Source organism: Galeopterus variegatus, unplaced genomic scaffold, assembly GCF_000696425.1.
Source record: "Galeopterus variegatus unplaced genomic scaffold, G_variegatus-3.0.2 Scaffold939, whole genome shotgun sequence".
NCBI lineage: Eukaryota > Metazoa > Chordata > Mammalia > Dermoptera > Cynocephalidae > Galeopterus > Galeopterus variegatus.
The window spans coordinates 30,314-47,834 of NW_007727050.1; the positions used below are offsets into that span (position 1 = coordinate 30,314).

At 36.3% G+C, this 17,521-nt stretch overlaps 1 protein-coding gene across 1 annotated transcript in view; it reads left to right on the forward strand.

Moving 5' to 3' along the window:
• The window catches only part of LOC103591207 (homeobox-containing protein 1), a gene marked incomplete at its 5' end in the record, with an annotated part of 58,870 nt that overhangs the window by 19,434 nt on the left and 21,915 nt on the right, over positions 1-17,521 (forward strand). The gene's annotated exons all lie outside the window — the stretch shown is intronic.

Consider the following 17,521-nt stretch of genomic DNA (forward strand, 5'->3'; position numbering starts at 1 on the left):
TAACTAAAATGAAACAAACAAACCTTATACCAACATGGTGACTTAAACACACAAGAATTATATCAGATAACTTTACAACACCATAATTTCACTGTAGTTCCCAAGTGGGATAGAGCTTAAGAATAAAAAGAACTACCAAAATATCTTATACTGTTTTTACTAATTTTGGAAATATAAATGTTGTTATTCACCCATTTTTATTTATTATAGCTAGATAGCTATACAAGTACGAGTATAGATAAAGATAAAACAAGTAATCATGTTAATGTTATTAGGAACCAAGATTTTCAAAGAGAACCAAGAGAACCAAGAGAAAAGAGATAGAAATATATATGAAAAGAATTAAATAAAACAATAATCTTGTGTGTGTGTGTGTGTGTGTGTGTGTGTGTGTGTGGTGCGCGCGCGCACACGCACGCACGTATAAAGACAGAAACATATCTTGGATTAATTTTTTAAATAACAATGTTTTTGGGATACAATTCCTATTTAAAGTGTACAATTCCTATTTAAGGTGTGCACATCAATGCTTTTTAGTACATTCACAGAGTTATGCAGCCATCACCACAATCAATTTTAGAACATTTTTATTGCCCCTAAAAAAACCGTTCCACCCAGTAGCAATCACTCTCCTTTTCCACCATTCCTTCCATCCCTATGTATCCATTAATCTGCTTTCCCTATGTGTAGATTTGCCTGTTCTGAACATTTCATGTGATGGAATCATATAATGTGGGGTCTTTTTTGGACGCACTTCTTTCACTTACATGTTTTCAGGTCCATCCACGTTGTAGCATATAGAGTATTGCATTCTTTTTTATTGTCAAATAATACTCCATTATGTGGATATTCCACCTTTTACTTATTCATTCATCAGTTGATGGGCACTTGGAGTTGTTTCTTCCTTTTGGCTATTATGAATAATGCTGCTGTGCCAAACTTGTGTACTAGCGGAATTGCTGGGTCATATGGTAACTTTTTGAGGAACTGCCAGACTTTTCTAAAGAAGCTGCACTGTTTTACATTCCACCAAGAACTGTGTGAGGATTCCAGTTTCTCACCAACGTTGTTATCTGTCTTTTGGGTTATAGCCATCCTGGTGGGTGATATATTGACGCTGTTTCATTGTGTTTACCTGACGAATGATTTTGAACATCCTTCCGTGTGTTTATTGGCCATTTGTATATTTAACTTGGAGAAATGTTTTTCAGATCCTTTGCTCATTTTTTAAATTGAATTATTTATTCTTTTATGTTGAATTATAAGCGTTCCTTATTCTAGGTACAGGTTCCTCATGAGATATAAAATTCACAAATATTTTCTCTCATTTCTTTCTTTTTTTTTTCTTTTCCCTTGGCAGCTGGTTGGTATGGGAATGTGAACCCTTGACCTTACGACACCATGCTCTAACCAACTGAGCTAACCAGCCAGCCCCCATCTCTCATTCTGTGTGTTGTCTTTTCACTTCATTGATGGTGTCCTTTGGAGTGCAAAAGTTTTTGATTTTGTTGAAGTACAGTTTATTTTTTCATCTGTTGCTTGTGTTTTTAGTGTCATTATGTAAGAAGGCTTTGCTTAAACCCTGGTCACCATGATGTATAACTGTTTCCTTCTAAGACTCTTATACTTTTGGCTCTTACATTTAGACCTTTGATCCATTTTGAATGAATTTTTGTATACGATATGAGGGTAGGGATCTAACATTTTTTTCACATGTGGATGTCCAGTTGTCCCAGCACTGCTGAAAAAGCTATTCTTTTCCCATTGATTAGTCTTGACACCCTTTTCAAAAATCAATTGACTGTAAATATGAGGGTATATTCCTGGACTCTCAGTTCTATTCCATTGATCTGTATGTCATACACAGATCATACCACACTTTTGACATACCACACTGTTGTGATTACTGTATCATTGTAGTAAAATTTGAAATTGAGAAATAAGAGTTTTACTGCTTGTAAAACTTTTTCAAGATTGTTTTAGCTATTCTGAGTCCCTTGAATTTCCAAATGAATTTTAGGATCAGCTTGTCAGTTTCTGCAAAAAAGCCAACTGTAATTTTGATGGGAAAATCCTGTAATCTTGAATTTGAATTATAAATAATAGTATGAAATTTTGTTATATTTTCTTTTTGGGGGAAAAAAAGGAAATATTCCAGCTCTGTGTACTGAAAAGGCCTGTACACACTGATCCGTCTAGTAGAAGTTATCATGCCTGTGGCCCAAGTTGTGGTCATAAGTACCATTTCCACTGAAAGGAACCAGCACTCTGGAGAAATGTCTGATTCTAGGCATGGGGCAGGGAATAGACATGATGAGAATATACATCTTTTTAAAGCAAGAAACCTATTACAGTAAATAGGTGGTATCAAAAGGATTCAGGAGCTAACTTGAAGAGGCTCCTACTGTAAAGAAGGGGACAATTTTAACATCACTTTTAATACCAATGGTAATAAATTAAAGCACATCAAATATATTCATGTATTATAATGATAGTTTTAAAAAAAAGCCAAACACAGCTTATTAGTGACATCTGGAGAATGTTAGAGAATCAACTTAATATTTTGGAAAGTGGTAAAAGAACTGAGCATTTGATCTTCCTTTCACCTATGAACTTTATTTCAGGTTAACCGCAAAGTTTTTCTCTCATGGAGCATTCCAGCTAATAAATGAAAAAGGAATAATAATTAGGATGTCATCATTTTGTATATTCTTAATGAAATGATAGATCTGGCAATGATCGTTAATAGCTACTAACATCCCAAAAGACAGAATAACCAGTCATCATGTACCTCTTAAAGATGTACACACCACCACGTATGGAATATTCTTTCCAATAAAATTGAATCTCAATCAAAGTTCTATTAAACAACACCATAGGGGTTCAATCAACAAAATCCATGATGTGAGAGACTCTAAAGGACAGTAACTCAGTTTCTTCAATAAATATATTGTAAGGGGTTAAAAAGAGGAAGGGTGACTTAAAGATTAAAAAAGACTTCCAGAGACACATCAATCAGTTGCAGTATGGACCTTATTAGGATCCTGACTGAGTAAATCAATGTTTTTTTAAAAAATGTATTAGCCAAATGAGGAAATTTGACACTGGTTAAATGATGATAGTTGTTTCAGTTATGATATTGGTTGCTTATATATAAATGGTGCTACATTTACAAAAATTAGAGTTCTTATCTTTTAGAAATATGTCCTGAAATATGTAATAAGATGAAATGATACAATGTCTGGGATTTGCTTCATAACAACACAGGGCAGAAAGGCAAGGGCAAGGGTTTGGATATATATCCCACAAGAATGGTAAAATTGATAATATTTTGCCCATAATGATTTGGGGTTTTTTTTTCTCTTTAGTCAAAACCTTAGGACAAATAGAAATATGAGTTAAAAATTAAACAATCAGTTCACTGAAATAGTTTAGAAATTTTTCCTTATGACTGTGACAGAAAAAGAAATATTTCACTAATTCACACATCAAAATTATTATGCTCCTGCATCTTTTTTTCACATCTAGCTATGCTTTTCAAAGTACAAGAATTTAATAATTCATCATTAATAATGATTAATTGTTTTCCTCTAGCACTCATTGATTCGTTGATTGATTTATTCAACCATTCATCTAACACTTATTTTTACACACTGCACTTGATCACTGTTTCTTAAACCTCTTAATTTGTACATTCCTTACACATACACATTTTTTCATGCTGTTTACTTGTCAAAGAGACCAAGGTATTTGTCCTATTGAATTTCCCACATTTTGGGTTTGGCCTATTGCAATCTTGTAGTGTCTCTTAACATCATCCCCGTATTTTCGTAGACTGGCAGATCTAGAGTCTTGATTATATTCCAGTTCAGTTCTTTTGGCAGCATTACATATAACTGGTGCTTTGTCATTCTTATCACATCACATAAAAAGGCACATATTGTCTGTTTTTCCCATGTTTAGTAACCATGAGATTGATCAGTAAATTTCGGGCTGTTGTCTTGATCCATTTATTAGAAAGTTCCCTGTCAACTATCTACCTAAATAGTGTTAGGGCAGTGATTCTTATCTTGGCTGCATATTAGGATCACCTGGAGAGCTTTTAAAACTATCGGCGGGGCTTCACCCCTGACCAGCTGAATCATAAACTCTGGGCGTGGGGCACAGGTAGAGGTATATTTGAAAAGTTTATGAGATTGATCAGTAAATTTCGGGCTGTTGTCTTGATCCATTTATTAGAAAGTTCCCCGTCAACTATCTACCTAAATAGTGTTAGGGCAGTGATTCTTATCTTGGCTGCATATTAGGATCACCTGGAGAGCTTTTAAAACTATCGGTAGGGCTTCATCCCTGACCAGCTGAATCATAAACTCTGGGCGTGGGGCACAGGTAGAGGTATATTTGAAAAGTTCCCAAGTGATTCTCAAGTGTAGCCAGGACTGAGAACCACTGTTTTGTCATCTACTGATGATAGTTTCCTAGTCATTTTTCCATAAGGATTTACAAGATGGTTGTATTCAATTTTTTACATTTCTTCTGCCTTAATCAACTGGAATTCTTTTATGAAGAACTTTTGCTCATCAATCAGCTCTTTGGTTTTGCTGAAATATACTCCCTCACAAACTTGGGGGAAGGGACTAGTAATTATGGATCTATGAAGTAAATACTATAATGAAGATGGGTAACTAAGATGCTAGGAGCATGACATGTCAGCAAGTAGAGGAAAGAGGAAGACTATACAAAGTGGTGATAGTTTAGCAGCATTTTGACAGATGATGGATAGGAGTTCACCCGTTAGAGAACCAGAGAAAGTACTTTATAATGTTAGGAGATTGTATTAGGCTCCACAATCTAATCACCCCTTAAAGGCCCCACCTTTCAACTATTGTAATAGGATTTCCCACCCTCTTAACACTGTTACAATGGAGATTAAGTTTTCAGTACATGAATTTTGGGGGGACACATTCAACCCATAGCAGGGATTATCACAAGGTTCTTTGTGACAGAATGTAGGGGTTTTCATCAGGAGCATTTCTACTTTGATTAAGCAGTACTCAGTTATACTGTGCATTCTGTAATCAAGCAAGTACCATGCTTAATTATACTATAAGCTTTGCCATTCAGGCATTCTTATAGAGGAGATTGTATCTGATTAGATTGATCTGTTAGGTAATATTAGTGGGAGAATGGAAAGTGGTCCAGAAAACAGTCAATCAAGTACCTGCCACATGCATAGAGCCAAGGGGAAATAAATGTAAAATATATGTAAGTCATAGTATGTGCCTTCATAAATCTTAAGACAGTTATTGCTTACATTTGAACAGGGTTTTAGTTTATATATAATTATTGACCTTATTGGTAATGATGTTATATGAAGCTGATCTTATTTAATCTTCACAATTCTGTAATGTAGATATTTTATTATTTGTAGTTATATATAGCCTCAGGGAAAGGAGGTGACTAGCCCATGTGCGAATGCGGTAAGTGGAAGGATAGATGGAGGCCAGGTTAGAAGGCTGTTAGAGTAACCTATGTGTGACTGATGAGAGCCTAAAGTGTAAAAGTAAAGGGATAGGAAATGGATAGAAGGTAATAGATATCAGAAGAAAATTTGAGGGAAAAACCAACTTAGTTACAGATCGAACATAGGAAAGACAGCAGAAGTGTAAAGAGCATTGCAAGGTGGTGGTGAAAGAGCATTTATCTGGGAGACACTATCTATACCATTAGAAAATAGTTTGACTTTGGGTAAATCATTCAAAGTTTCTGGATCCCAACTGCCACACAGATGCTTTTTGACATACAATTAGGGTTATGTCCCAATAAACCCATAGTAAGTTGAAGATATTGTAAATTGAAAAGTGTTTAATACCTGCCTACCAAATCTCTCAGGTTAGCCTAGTCTACCTGAAACATGCTCAGAACACTTACTTTAGCATACAGTTGAACACATCATCTGGCAACACAGTCCACTGTAGAGTATTGGTTATTACTCTTGTGATTGTGTGACTGGCTTAACTACTGCCCAGCATTGCGACAGAGTGTATGCCACATATTGCTAGCATAGGAAAATATCAAAATGCAAACTACGGTTTCTACTTAACGCATATCACTTTTGCACCACGGTAAAGTAAAAACATTGTAAGTCAAACATCATGGATCAGGGACCATCTGTATTTATAAAAAGAAGAGGTAAGTATCATGATAAAATAAAAAGAGGAGGAACTTCAGAGTCCCAGCATCACCTTGTGTTAATGTTTGGGAATTTCGGGTTTCTGTAAAGTGGAGATGGTTACTGTGGGGAGAGTTATGAAAATTATTTGAGATGTATGAGTAAAGCACAGAGTAGAATGCCTTCTTCATAACCAGTGTTCTTTTTCCATCTAAGTTCCTTCCAGTGTAGGGCTTCAACTGTGAGCTACCTCAAGATTTCTGTGTTAGGAGATTTCAGTGATACAGTTAAAGCCATCAGTGTGAATGAACTCTGGTTAAATCTCTCCACTTATACAGTTTTCTGCATTTTTGCAGCTAAATGTGGCTGATGAAAAACTTAAAGCCCCACTGACTGATCTTATTTTAAGTTCATGACTATGCATGTCAAGTGGGTCTTTAATTCTACCAGGCAATCATGCTATACCTTCCTGGATCGTTCTTTCCCACTCTTCTAAATGGTTATTTCACACTTTGTTCTCTCTGCAAACTGCCCGTCCTCTTTCTCTCATGGTGACCTTGCTTCCTGTTTTTTGATGAGGGTGATAAAGCACTCAGAGGGCAATGTCTGCACACTGCCTGCCTGCTAGCATGTACACATACATACTGTTTTCCTGCCTCTTACTGTACCCAAAGCCCTTCAGTGATATGTATGTTCCCTAGCACATATCTTGGTGCCTGGCTCATCATTCTTATATATGTATGTATATGTGTATGTACCTTTTCCCCTTATCTGACCTTGGTGTATTGTCTTTTCCACATATTTGACTTTTAAAATATTCAGTACCAGGAACATTTATTGTCACAAAGGACAATATTGTATGATTCCATTTATAGGAAATATCCAAAGTACAAGCAGGCAAATCTACAAAGACAGAAAGTAGATTAGTAGTTGCCTTGGGCTGGGAAGGATAAGGGTATTGGGGGGTTGACATCCAAGGGTGTGTGGTTTCTTTTTTGGGTGATGAAAATTTCTAAAATCGATTGTGGTGACACTTGCACAATTTTATGAATACACTAAAAGCTATCAAATTGTATACTTCATTTATTTATTTATTTTTTACATTTACCAAAATTGTTTTATTTAGCCATAAAGAACATCTAAATAAATTCTGTTTGTTTGTTTGTTTATTTATTTATTATGAATATTCATGAGATACAAAGCTAATTGTCACCCCTCATGCCCATGATATGAGAGCCAGATTCATACTGGCAGCATACCCATTACCAGAAATTGTGTTTGTACCCTGTGTCCCCCACCCAATTCTCCCCAACATCCCTCTCCCTTTCCCTTCCCCCCCACTCCACTTTGTAGCCCAAGGAATGTTCTCTCCCTCTGCAAGAACAATGCACTACTGTGGTCTTTCTTTCCTTCCTTCTTTTAGCTCCCACATATGAGTGAGCACATGCGGTATTTATCCCTCTGTGCTTTGCTTATTTCATTCAACATAAGTTTCTCCAGGTTCATCCATGTTGTTGCAAATGGGACTATTTCATTCTTTTTTATGGCAGAGTAGTATTCCATGGTGTATCGAATTGTAAACTTTAAATGGGTAATTTTTTTGGTATGTGAATTATATATCAATAAATCTGCTTTTTTTAAAAAAAGAAACATCAGTGCACTAGTGGGAGCTTCACATATATTTAACCTCCACATTTAATCCTCATTGCAGTCCTGGTTTCTTGGTTTTCAATGAGGCAGTCAAGGCTCAAAGAGTTTGAATAACTTCCTAGGGCCACAAACCTAAAAAGTGGCCCAGCCACATACAGATCTTTAGATGGTGCTAATAGGCTTGAGTTCTCCTTATTAACTAAGAAGAATGTAGTTTTCATTTGGGCCCACAATGATTGTTTTTAATATATGTAATTGGCCTTTGTTAACTCTATAAGTCTGATGCCACCAGATAAACATATGTTGCTACCTTCCATTTGTTTCAGAGCCTATGGGGATTATCATGTGGGAAAAATGAAACAAGGGTGGCAAAACGATTGGTAATTGTTGAAACTGGATAATAGGCACATGAGGGATTATGGGTTTATTATACTTGTGTAGGTTTGAAATGTTTCGTAATTAAAAAGGTTTTTGATGTTATTTTTTAAAGAGGACCTGACTAGGTTTTAATGGATGAAATAGAATTAGATAATTGACTAATATTTATTCATTCAGTCATTTATTTATGAAGCCTTTTTTTTTGGCAGCTGGTTGGTATGGGGATTTGAACCTGTGACCTTGGTGTTACAAGGCTGCGCTCTAACCAACAGAGCTGACTGCCTACTTATGAAGCATTTGCTATGTGTTAGCACTAAGATAGGTTTACCTCAAGGGGAAAAGTCATGTACATTGTGTGTCTGAAATATCTGCGTATGCAAATAATGTGAGACTCAAAATTTGACTTTTATTTGGCAAAAGTAACCATCCCTTCATTCATTCATTCAATAAGGTTACTTAATAGCTGTGAGGCAAAGTGCTAGGGATGGACAGACTAGATACATTAAGGGCAAATGGAGTCAAGGGGTGTGGAAGCTAGCAGACCTGAAAAGAGGGTTTATGTCTGGAGTTCGGGAGGCTTTATGGCTGAGAAGCAAGGCTTCTGATGTACTCTTCCCTTATGAATCTGTCGATTTAAGGGCAAATGGAGTCAAGGGGTGTGGAAGCTAGCAGACCTGAAAAGAGGGTTTATGTCTGGAGTTCGAGAGGCTTTATGGCTGAGAAGCAAGGCTTCTGATGTACTCTTCCCTTATGAATCTGTCGATTTGGGCTGGGTATTCCTTTCGCTTGGGAAACAGGCTTGTCCCTGTGTGTTAATATGCATGACTGAGACACAAGAGGAAGACCTGGCTATTGAACTTATTCTAGTCTCAAGGGAGGAAGATAAAGAAACCTCCAAATCTCCTTCATAGGTTTTTCAACCCAATTAAGCAAGGAGGAAAGGGAAGTGACAACCTGGGAAAAAGCTTTGACTGGATAAAGGAATAAATGTGAGAATAACTGGCGGTGACAGAAGCCGTAGAACATGGTGGGTCAGAGTACCAGCTTTGGAGGCAGACTTGTGTTTTGTGTGTTTGCTTGTTTGTTTATTGGTGACTGGCCGATATGGGGTCAAAATCCACGACCTTGGCAATTCCAGCACCCCACTCCCAAGTGGGCTAACCGGCCAGCCCTGGAGCCAGGGTTTTGGAGAATGTTTACTTATTGCTATTATTTTTAATCAGAGTGACTGAATGATGACCCTGTATTTGGCTGTGTCCAGGAAAATGCAAATGGGTATCCCTGTGTGTGTTTATAATTAAAACTATTGCATGTTTTATTTTTCTTATGGAAACAGTATACCTGTCATACATTTTTTATTCTTAGATTCTTTTCATGTTCATCTTCAGTCAACAATATAAAATAAAATCATTAATAAAGCCCAGAACCCTCTGAAATTGTAAGGAAAACATTTTATTTTACTTGTTTTTTAATCTTTGTCAATCTCCAAAACACCTTTAAAAAATTAATCCAAAATATTCTCCCCAACAGACAAGGAATCAGTATTAAAAATTTTGGCTTGGAAGTGAGTGGTTCTTCCCAAAAAATGTAAGCATCAAAAAATAGGTTCTTAGAATAAAAGTGTGTCTTTATGAACAAAAATAGCATCACAACCACAATACTATAACAAACCAAAATTAAATCATGGCCCTAAATTTGGTGTCCCTGCTGTTAACCTGACATGTATATAACCTGAATTAGAGACATGTGTCTGGTACACAAATTAGCATGAAAGAGACAAATCAGCTTGTAAAGCATATTTCTAGAATGTTGCCTGAGGTTTCTGTAATTTAATTCTCTTGATCTTTTCTGCATTTTGGAATTCTTCCCAGGACTGTTTATTAGTACTTGGACTTTGGTTTCAATCTCTTTCTTTTCTCCTTTTTGCTTCTAATTTTTTCAGTGAATACTTAGACCATGAAGGTTAAGAAGACCAATAGTTCCAGAAACTAAATTTTGTATTTAAATGCAGACTAGGTGTGGTTCACACAGCTGCAGAGCAAGCTTGCCTAGTGTTTTGCCAGTCATCAGAACCCTGACCTGCAAGGAGCATTCCTTTTCCTAGTCTTCTGAGTGTGAAATATGCTGAGTTATGATGATATGATGATATTATGCTGTATTCCTTCGTGTGTAAATAAAATAAAGACACGAGTCTCTTAGGTTCAAGCTTACAGTGACTCTGGAAGAACAGTTTCTTCTATGTTCTTTTATGGCAGTCTTTGAATAATACTAACCTGCCCCATTTTCTTGAAGCAGCTTCCCATTATTCTTTTATTACCTTTAATCACCACTGTGAGATTTAAAACAACAACAACAACAACAAAAAAAAAAAACTTACCCAGGAAGTCCTCTCACTTCTGCTTTCATTTCATGAAGCCACATTTTCTTTTAATATATTTTTTCTTCATTTGCTTTATATTATTCAAGACTTTCTTAATTACCATTAAAAGTGGAGAAATAACTGCTTGTACTTCTAGTAGGATTTCCCCACTTTAAAAAAAAACACTTTACCTCTTGAAGAGAATTCTGTTACTTTGCAAAATGCAAAAATAATCACCTTTTTCTTCCTTAGCAGTATCCTTATTTGTTATAGTATTTTTGGTTGTGATACTATTTTGTTCATACCCTTTATTATTTTTTGCAGTGTTCCAATATTGGTATTATTCATATTTTACAGAAATCTATGGAGTTAGAGACCCTTCTCATATCAGTAAGAAAAAATTAAAGCAGAAATGCTTATAACCCTTCTCATATAGCCAGAAAAAATTAAAGCAGAAATGCTTATAACTACTGTCTTAATACTGCTTTTCTGAGAAACTGAGACCTATCTGGATGTTTCTTTCAACAACAACTTATATCATGTGAACAGTAAAGGGGCTGATTTGCCTTTGTTGTACAAACACATATAAATTGCATCTACTGACCACTGATTAAATTTAAGCAGCCCACGTTTAAGGTTTAATGAAAGCTTCCTTTGATTCCATTTACCTATATTTGATCATTACTGCAGTGAGTAAGGAAGAGCCCTAAAGATCATCTAGTTCAGTCTGTTTTTAGACCAAGAACCTGTAATTCAAAGAGGCTAATTAACTTGATTAAATGCACAGAAGTAGTGAGATTAAGTTGCTTATTTTGAAATCATAGTCATGTGAACCATAAAGTGTGGTTTTTAAAAAAGCCTATCCATTAAACTTCTCAACATCTTCCTTAGTTTTTATTTGATAGGCATTTACTGAGTGTCTGCCATGTGCTGAGTAGCTTTATGCTAAGAATTGGGATATAAAGATGAACAAGACAGAAGCTCTTACTTCATTTGACTGTGGTTCTTCTGTTCCATTAGGTCATCTCTTATTTCTCTCAGGCCCTTTTAATCTTTCTTTTCCCCTCCTGACCTCCTTTCTGTCTTCCCCTTTCTTGCTGTCTGTTCTTTAGGTTGCCCGAAAAACTTCTATTTCTTTCTTCATTTCTCTTAGACTCTACCTTCCACCTCTGTTCTTAATTGCTCCTTAGTTGGTAATAATGTAAAACTGAAGTATATTCTTCAGTGTTTCTCTGCCCAATGGAGGAGTCAGGTTTAAAGAGCCACACAAGAGGTGAAGTGCAGTGGGACACAGAGGAGGGTGGTGTGGGAAGAGGAGACACCAAGGTGACATGGAGCTGAGTCCTGTAGGACAGTATGGTTTTGGTGGGCTGAGAAGAAGACATACGTGGCCAACAGTGGGAGCAGTGTGTGCGAAGTCACAGAGGCACAAGAATGAGGTGACTCAACATTTGCTTAGCAGGTGAAAACCGAGCCCCTGGGAGCAGGTTATAGCCAGAGTGGGGAATGACCCCATGTTGCCACGGTTGCAGCACTTGTCTTTCTGAAAGCATTTTTACTTGTATCCATGCCAAAATGTGTTCTTCTGATACTTGAAATTTTTTTCTTAATCCATTTTCTAGGTCACTTGTGCCACTTGCCTACCGTATGCAAAACAGAGATAATAGCTCTTCTATGCCACGGATTCAAATTATTTTTAGGGTGGGGGTTGATTTTGTGTTAATATTTATAAAACATCCAGTGAATTAAAAAATTGAAACTGTGTGGGAGGGAGGAAGAGGGTCAGCAAGAAATTGTAAAGTACTACAAAAAATGATTGTGATTGTGTAATGGTAAAAATAGTAATTATCCTGATTTGAGGATCACATATTACATACAGGTATTGATATTCAATGCTGTACCCCACAGATATATGTACAATCAATTATGTTTCAATTAAAAATAAATTTAAAAAAATTGAAACTATTTTGAAAAATCTTTCCAGCCTTTCTTTTTAAAGACAACAGCCTAAATAATATCCCCTTTTCTACATGTTCAAGGAAATATTTTGAAAATCCAGCCATTTTCAATTTTAAAAAATCTTTTGATCCATTTTTTTCATGCTGACTTGTATTATAAATGTGCATTATTATAAAAGTTATAAAAATCCAGTTTTTCTACTGACTTTTGTCATAGAGGTGCATTGTTAGGATGAAAATTTAGGCAGTATCTTTGCCAGAATGAATTATTTCACAATCTGTTTTGTAAATTTTACGTGGTGTTTCAGTGGTATAGTTTCTGTACTCCTTTGGGCCAGGGTTTGTTTATATTCGGCTGTCCTATAGGCTAGCATAGTACTATGCATAAAGTCTGATATTACTACATGTTGCTTGAACTTGATCGAATATTTAAGAAGACCCTACAACTTTTAAAAAGTTGGAATATTCTGTTTCCCGTCTTTCCCCCACCAGACATATTAGACTCGAGGTGGGAGATAGAGTAGTACAGTATTTTCTAAGTGTTGCTTGAACTTGATCGAATATTTAAGAAGACCCTACAACTTTTAAAAAGTTGGAATATTCTGTTTCCCTTCTTTCCCCCACCAGACATATTAGACTCGAGGTGGGAGATAGAGTAGTACAGTATTTTCTAATTTTGTTAAAGTTGTAAAGCGTTCAGCTCAATGCAATGATAAATAATAATTAAAAGATTTAAAGTGTTCCAGTATAAATGACTCAAAAACAACAGAAAAAATACTTTAAATGCCTTAATGTTGTTTTCCCTTAGCCTGATCAGTATACCATTTTTCACCCATAAAAATCATCTTGCAGGAGCAGAATTGAGTCTTTTAAATGCAGAGTTTGTCCTGGTCTGTAGTGGATGAGGACCTAAAATATATGCACTCTGCCCTCCTCAGATTGTTTTGCCATCACTGCAACCCCTGGCAAGCTGATCTCCCTTTCCCTCTCTTCTGACATCATTGCTATTCTAGAATAGAAAATGCTGGAAAAATACTCTATAAATTTTGGAACTGATAGATGCTGGAATTTGAGCTTTAGAAGGAGTTTATCCTCTTTGATACTCCTTCTGGAATGACTTGGGTGGAACCTAATGAACTCCACCTCTCATACCTCTGTAAACAGAAGGAAGTTCTCAACATTCGTGAGACAGCAGGAAGCTGGACATGACCTCATTTCAGTCCATTAGACTATTTGAGGAAGAAACAACAAAACTTTCCCACTTATTGACAGGTAAAGTTATCCCAATACATTTCTCTTAGCCAGTAAGAAGATGAACTGTCCTTAAATGCATTTTAAAATTGGCAGATTATACTTCCTGGTTCGTTTTTGGTCAAACAGAAATAGCCAAGAGAGAAATTATCATGATTTTTTGAGGTAGATTAAAAGTTTTCCCCAGCCTCACGTAGATGCTTTGCCAACAGTTTCATTTTGTACAGTATACCCCATATATCTCTAGTCCCTGAGCCAATTAAACAGGACAAAAGACCCCATGTTCCTCATACTGTTCTGTGGCCACAGTTTACAAAGAAATGAAGCAATAGTTAGGTAAGTATTGGTTCGTTATGTAATGAGTCACCAAAGAAGTATATGACTTACTCAGAAGCAGAATTATAGGCATTATGTTATGAATACTGAGGAGGGGATCATCTTATAGACTAACAGGAGAATCTTCACGGAAAACTAGTGAGCTTTTCCTTTTTTAAACTTGAACAAATATTTTTTGAGCTACTTTGTACCAGTCACTGTGATAGACATTGGAGATACAGTAATTAACAAGACGAATGTGGTCCTGGCCCTCATAACTACATTAAAAAATCATCCTTGTTAGACTGACCTATCCCAGCATGTGCACAGGTCTGCATATGTGTTTGATGTTTGAAGATCTCTATTGACAGGATATGAACTTGTGAGTAAATATCCTGCTTTGGGTAGCTTTTGGTTGAGGAAGCTTGAATGGACTGTTATTTTAGTGGTGGGAGGCATCCAAAAGTGGTCTTTAGACTATACCTTGAAAACCTGTGTACCATAGAAATCCTGATTATAATAGTGCCTCATCCACATACTCTATTTTATTGGTTCCTGCTTTGATATGTCATCCGTTAAAATGCTAAACTAAGATATGGTGCTAACTGTCTTGAGACCATCATGTGACTGTCATCATCTTACTGGTAATAGAAACCTTGGTTTGTCGCATGATCAATTGAAAAAAAAAATCAGAGTTTCAGCCAAATAGATGAGAGATGCACTTCCATGTACTTCGTGTCAGTGAATTAAACTAAATTCTGAACCAGGGGGGAAAAAAAAACCAGACATTGGTTTGTCGTCAGAATACCTTTGCCCTGTTGTATCCCTGTGAAGTTTATTTAACTTGTATGCAATAAGATAACCTTTCAGTTCTGACATAATGTGAGTAGAATGATTTTTTGTGAAATGTTGTCAGAATTAATATGGCTTTTTATTTTATTTATTGGTTTTTATTTAGTTATGTATTTTTTAGATGTTGGCCTGTACAGGGATTCAAACCGTTGACCTTGGTGTTATAACACCACACTCTAACTGGCTGAGCTAATTGGCCAGCCCTAATTTGCCTTTTTAAAAAGCCATCGTAGGGCCGGCCCGGTGGTGCACTGGATAGTGCGCCGCTTGGGAAGCGCAGCGGCGCTCCCGCCCGAGGGTTCGGATCCCACATACAGACCGGTTCCCGCTCACTGGCTCAATCCCTGTACTGGCCAGCCACCAAATAAATACATAAATAAATCCAATATTATCCTTTACACCTGTTTATCAAATAACAAGTAGAATCTAGTGGCAGTTAGCATTTTGCAAGTAAATAAAACATTTAACGTAGAATCTTTGCAAAGAAGGGCCTTGGGAGATGAAAATTTGGTTAGAGTACATTTTACACATGGTGTCCATAATTCTCATTTATGGATTTTTTTCCTTTTTAAACAAGTGAAGAAAGGCATCTTGATAATGATTTTGAAACTCTTTTTCCTACTAGTGTCTGAGGAGACACTAACTCTTCTACGATAGGCTAAATGCACTGTAGACGTATACTTTTTATCATGTATTGATGCTGCTTTTCAAGTGAGAAGTCCCAGGGTTTATTTAATTCTCCTATGCCCAGGGGAAAATGGTAGATCAATGTTATTATGGTTGTCTCCAGAGCAATTAGGTTTCCTTTCCCAAGGAGGAGAATCACCTAGATGAGATGTAGCTGTGGTCCTAGAGCTATCATGGGTTTCTTTCCTTTTTTTTTTTTCTTTCATTTTCATGAATTATTAAAAGACGTACATTTTCAGATTCAGGAAGCCAAAGATCATAAGCAAGATAAATGAAAATTAATCCATAACTTTCTCATTCTCTCTCACCATTCTAGGCCTTAGAATGAAACATACACAAGACCTTTCAGTCTTTCACATCTCTTAAGATTTCTTTAACTATATTTCATCTCTTTGTGTCTTTGTGCTATACTCTGTGTTATTCTTTTAGACCTATTTTCTAGGTTCATCCTTCTTTCTTTCTTTTTTTTTTTTTTATTTTTATTTTGTCGATATACAATGTGGTTGATTATTGTAGCCCATTACCGAAACCTCCCTCCCTCTTCCCTCTATCATGGGTTTCTTACTGATGCATTGCATCTTTGCTTCCAGGAACCCTTGTGAAATTAACAGGAGCTTGATCTAGATGATTACTTTGATATAGAGATTTGCATTAAGATTTTGCATATCTTAAATGAAGTCTGAAACAATACCATTTCTTAGCTGAATAATGGCTGTTCCTGTTAGGCCCTTGAGTCAATGAACTGAGTCAGGAAACCTGAGTTCAGGTCATGTGGTCATGTGGCCTTGAACAAGTCAGTTCTCCTCTCTGGCTCCCCATCTGTAGATTTCATGTCCTTACCTGCAAAAGAAAGAGGCTGACCTGGTAATGTTTCCTTCTAGCTTAAAGGTCTTTAATTCTTTGTCTAGATCTACTCTGTGGTATATCTAAATGCATGTGTAATGAGCTGTGTTATGGAATTCCATGTACGTTTATGAATTAGGATTCAAAAATTCAACTTATTTCTAAATTTAATCTGTTCATAGGCTAATACTATTTTTTCTGCTTAAAACACTCTTCACGGGCTTTTCTATTCTAAAACTTTAAGATGCTACAAAGCTATGAAAACTTACAGCTTCTTCTGTAATAGAACTCATTTATGTTTTAGCTTTTCCTATACGCACACCTTCTAAAAGGCTGATGTGGAAGGAGCCATTAAAGTCTGTAGAGTTAAAAATGAACTCATCTGTAAAGAAACAAATTTGTGTAGAACATTTTTTGTTCTATAATGTGTTTGCAAAACAAACTTTAAAATCTAAATTTGTTTGTTGCTAAAAGGCATTAAGATAAGCTAAGGAAGTTTATTATTTAAGAATGATTTTATGCAATTCTATTTTGCTCATACATTGAGACAGCAAACTTTATTTTCAAATAATGCTTTTTTTAAATTATAAAATTAGCACATGCTTAATATATAAGATATGGGGAAATGCAAGAAAATATAAAGAAGAAAATTAAAATACCCCTTAATACTACCACCCAGAAATAATCATTGTTAACATTTAGTGTATCTCTATTCAATTGGTTTTCTGTATATTTATAAATCTATATATCATTTTAAACAAAAGAGAAATATACTGGATATGTAGTTTTATACTTACTATCATTTATATGATCTTTGAAAACATGATTTTTATTGACCAAATCCATTTTAAGAATATACTGTGGGCCGGCCCGGTGGCGCACTGGATAGTGCGCCGCTTGGGAAGCGCGGCGGCGCTCCCGTCCGAGGGTTCGGATCCCACATACAGACCGGTTCCCGCTCACTGGCTGAGCGAGGCGCGGGAGCAACGCCGAGGGTTGCGATCCCGTTGCCGGTCCCCGGTCCGGTGCGGGGGCAACACTGAGGGTTGCGATCCC